This window comes from Octodon degus, unplaced genomic scaffold (assembly GCF_000260255.1).
Source record: "Octodon degus isolate 3935 unplaced genomic scaffold, OctDeg1.0 scaffold00008, whole genome shotgun sequence".
Classification (NCBI taxonomy): domain Eukaryota; kingdom Metazoa; phylum Chordata; class Mammalia; order Rodentia; family Octodontidae; genus Octodon; species Octodon degus.
The window spans coordinates 17,255,006-17,260,021 of NW_004524584.1; the positions used below are offsets into that span (position 1 = coordinate 17,255,006).

A 5,016-nucleotide genomic window follows, 5' to 3' on the forward strand; every position below is an offset into this window, starting at 1 on the left:
AAAAAGTAAAATGTTTCCATTTTTGTCCATTTAGTATGATGTTGGCTGTTGGTTTGCCATAGATGGTCTTTATCAGATTGAGATATAGACCATCTATTCTGATTTTCTGTTTTTATCATGAATGAGTTTTGGACTTTGTCAAAACCTTTTTCTGCATCTATTGAGATGATGATGTGTCTTCTGTCTTTGGTTCTGCTGACATGTTGTACTACACTTAGGGATTTGCATATATTGAATCACTCCTGCATTTCTGGGATGAATCCAACCTGGTGGACATGCATAATCTTCTTGATGATTTGCTGCATTCTGTTTGCTAGGGCATGGATACGCTTCCCAAGCTTCGGGTTGGCAACATAGGCAAGTCGAGCGAGCCTGCGGTTTACTCCCTTTGGGATGATCTTGGGCTTGACGAAGGCCTTGATAGCCTTGGCGTGTGCTCTCATGGCCATGGCATTGTTTGCCTGCATTTTCTTGAAGCCCTTCTTGTTGTGCTTCTTGGCAAAATGCATGTTCCAAAGGCACTTAGGATCCACCCCATTCAGAGAGTTGTATCTTTGTGACTGAGTTTTCTTGATGCAATTTCTGTGCCATTTTCGGGACTGGCTGTGCATAGTATGGTTCTTGGACTTGGCCATAACTGCACTGTCAGTTGTGGCTGTCAAAGCTCCTGGACCAGAGCGTTGGAAGTTCTGGAACTTTGACTTCACCATTGCTTCTTCTCGCAAAACCCGAGAACTTTTGTGGATTTGTTCTTCCTAGTCTTAAGCCTGGAAGTGGTCTCCACATCAGTGCAAAGCTTTTCAATTCGTTTTTTTCAGGTGCAGAACACCAAGGCCTACACCCTCAGCCTCCCTCTGCTCACATTCGGAGCACAGCCCCTGAAACAAAATATTTCTATAAAATTCTCCAATGAAATCTGGCTCATGTTGGGTGAATTCTTATACTTTGCTTTCACTGTTTTGTTCATCTATTGGTCCATTTAAACTAAGTTTCCAAATGTGTAAGTAGAGTTGTTAGAGTGTATTTTACTATCTTTGTAGTGCCTAACAGATGAGTAGAGATAGATACTGCTTCATTCTGATATTGATGTGTGTCTTAGGTTTTTTCCATGGCTATTCTTTCTAGAAGTCGATCTCATCGGCCTCTTCCTGGATCTGGCTCTTTGTTTCCCTAATTCTATTGTTTTTCTGTTTTCAACTCAGTGGATTTCTGCTATTTTCTCAGTGGATTTATGTCTTTATATCTCCTCCAAGAGCATTTCTAGGTAGGCTTTTGAAGGTGACTGTATTATTGGCTCTTGACTTGCTATTACAAGATGGGGTCTGATTGGAAAATGTGGGTGTCAGGAAGCACATCCTGGTTCATCTCCCCTCCCTGACTCTTCTGTTGTCTCTCTGTCCTGTCCACTATGCCGTGAGCAACTTTCTTTTGGCTTGCTCCTCTGCCATGCTGTCCTGCCTTGGAGCGAGCTACCTATGGAATGAAATGTGAACTGAAATAAACCTCGCCTCCTCTGAATTATGGGTATCAGGTATTTTGTCCTAGCAACAAAAAAGTGACTAAGACACATGCTTACCTGGTTTCCATTTTCAACGGCTTTTTCAAATCCTTTACTTTTAGTCTGTGTTATTATGAGTAAAGTCAATTTTTATAGGTAGTACAATGTTGAATCTTTGTAAAATCTATTTATCTACTCTTTATCTTTTGATTGAGATATGTAATCTATTTATCCGCAAGGTTATTATTGAAAATTAATAATTCATTCCTGCCATTTTGTTGTTTCTTGATTGTTTATATATTTGTTGTTACTTTCCATCTTTGTTTGTTTTTGATTTAGGGTCTTGATATGCAGTTCAGGCTGGCCTTGAATTCACTATATAGCCCAGACTTATCTCAAAATTGTGGTGCTCCTCCTGCCTCAGCCTCCCAAGTGCTGGAATTATATGCATCCAGCAACATGCTTGGCTGTTCTTTTCCATCTCTTAGTGAATATTTTTGAATTTCTGTGGTTTTCTTTAGTGATAGGAGTTGACTCTTTTCTGATTTTCATTTGTATGTCTGCTTTGGCAGTGAGTTGTGTTCTTTCACATATTTTCATGATGGTTTTACTGTCTTTTTGGCTTTAGACGTAGGACTCCTTTAGATATTTCATAGAGTTGCTCTAATGGGGCTGAATTATCTTAGCTTTTTCATGCATTGGAAAGTTTCTATTTCTTCTTCATTTCTGAAGGATACTTTTGCTGAGTATAATAGCCTTAGCTGTTTTATTTATTTATTTATTTTGGCCCACTCAGCCCACCCTAAGGGCAGGGCTGGTATGGCATGTGGTGCCCCCCTGGTCCATGGTCTCCTATGCCTGCCTAAGTTTGCTTCAACAGGTGCTTTAGACCACTGAGCTATCTACCAGCCCCATTGCCTTAGTTTTAAAGGTTATAGTTTTCTTTTAGAACTTCAAATATATTCCATTCTCTCTTGTATTCATAAGATTTCTACTGAGAAATCTATTGTTGGCCTAATGGGAGTTATCTTAAATATGACCTTTCTCTTATAGTTTTTTAGAATGAACTCTCTGGCTCCGACTTTTGACAGTTTGACTGTAATATGCTATGGTGAGGACTTTTATAGTCAAATATTTTGGACCTTGTGGGCCTAAATGTCCAAAACTTCCCCAAGATTCGGAGAGTTTTCAGCTAGAATTTCATTAAGTTTTGCTATGAATTTTACTTTCTCAAAACCCTGCAATTCAAAAAAAAATTTAATGTAATGGTGACCCATAAGTCCTGGATATAGATAGATAGATAGATAGATAGATAGATAGATATAGATATAGATATATGATATTTCAAAAGACCATTCTTTACATTCAGAAACTGAGTCCCACCCACCATCACCACCATATCACAGGAGTTTTGCTGAGCTATGGCTTGCCCCCTCCACCAGTCAGGGGAGTCTTGGTGAGCCCTATGTTGCCCCTGACCATCACAAGAGCCTTGTGGAGCTTCAGCCTGCCCCCATTATTGTCAGAGGCCTCTTGAGCTGCTGCTCACCCCTCCACACCATGACAGAAGCCATGTTGAAACACAGCAGGAGCTTTGGTGAGCCTACCTTACTACCCCCCCACACTGTCACAGGAGGCTTGCTAACCCACCTATTGCCCCTACCATCACTGCTGAGTCAGGGTAAACATTGAGAACTAAAAATGAAAGAGTAAAAGGCAATCTTAGACCTGAAACCCACCCAGAATGAGTCCAGGAGACAAGGACATAAAAGAACTTGGAAGTCACACACCTGAAATTTCTGAAATGACAGCAACTGAAGTAAAGAAACAACTCCATCAGGCTACAGAGTAAATCAGATCAGAAAAAAAATATCTCAGGTAAAAAAGGAAATGACAACAATCCTGAAAGAATTGCTCAGCACATCTAGAGAAGACACAGATAAAAAGAATAAAGGAGAATAGAAAAATGATGGAAACACTGAATGAGAAACACATGAAAGAATTAGAATGCATGAAAGAGATTCAAACAGATATCCATGAAATTAAGAATTCCATTGAAAGCTGGCAAAACAGCTTGAATGAAACTGAAGATAGACTTTCAGACCTTGAAGACAGCATTGCAGCTAGTGAATACAACAGGCAAGATATCTTAAAAAAAAAAATAACAAGAACCAGGAAATAACAATTCAGCAACTGTAAGATGATGCAAAGAAAAACAATATAAGACTAATAGGTGTCAATGAAATTGCAGGGGTAAACACAAATGACATAAAAAGACAATTTTTAGAAATATTAGCAGAAAATTTCCCAGGCATGGGAAAATAACCTGACATATAGTTAAGTGAAACATATAGAACTCCAATTAGCCATAATCAAAATAAGTATACATCTAGATACGTAATAGTCAAGATTCTAGTTCATCAAAAGAACAGAATATTAAAAACTGGTTGAGAAAAGAACCAGGTCACCTATGAAAAGCTCATCAGAGTCATGGCAGATTTCTCAACGCAAACTGTCCTAAAAGAAAACAGCTTCCAAACCAGACTGATGTATCCTGGAAAACTATCAGATTTAATGGAGAGATAAGATACCTCCATGACAAAGAACAGCTGAAGAAATTCATGACCACTAAATAAACCCTACAAAGAGTATGGACAGACATTTTAAAAAGAAACAAAAATAACCACAACTTCAAGAATAACAACAGGAATAAGCTCCAACAGGACAAGCAATTAAACAGAGGAAAAACAGGTAACCAACAGCAAGAAAATAACATGAGAAACATAAGTCAATACATATAACTTTTAAACATCAATGTAAGTGGCCTCAATTCATCAATAAAAGAAGATTGGCAAGGTGGATAAAGAAGCAAAATCCAACAATATTCTGTGTATATGAAATACATTTAACTTAAAAGGAAATTCATAGACTGAAAGTCAAAGGATGGGAAAAAATACTCCATGTGACAGGAACCTGGAAAAAAGCAGGGGTAGCTATTCTGGTTTCTGACAAAATGAACTTCAAACCAAGAATGATTAAAAGAGATAAAGAAGGTCACTACATACTTGTTTTGTGAAAACTGCAAGAGGAAGAGATGACAATCATGAATATATGTGCACCTAATGTAGGAGCACACAACTACATAAGACAAATTTTAATAGACATCAAAAGAGTAATAACAAAATTGTAATAAGGAACTTTAACACCCCATTGTCACAAAGACATAGATCAACTAGGCAAAAAATCAGCAAAGAAGGTAGCTCAACTGAGCCAGGTAGCTCAGCAGATTAGAGTGCCTGCTTCAGCAGAGTGCAGTGGCTAGGGTTTGATCCCCAGCATGTCATGCCAGCCCTGCCCCTGGGGCGTGCTGAGCCAGCGATTGAGACTGGGCATGGTGGTGCGCATCTGTAATCCCAGTACTTGGGAGGCTGAAAACAGTAGAATCACTATGAGTCTGACTTAGTAGTGAGACCCTGTACTAAATTCATTTTTAAAAATTAGTAAATAAATAGCAGAAC

General features: G+C 38.7%; 1 pseudogene; it reads right to left on the minus strand.

Annotated features, from left to right (window-relative positions):
* LOC111813546 overlaps nt 1-710 on the minus strand; it is an 11,686-nt pseudogene extending 10,976 nt beyond the window's left edge.
* Nucleotides 711-5,016: the final 4,306 nt, after the last annotated feature.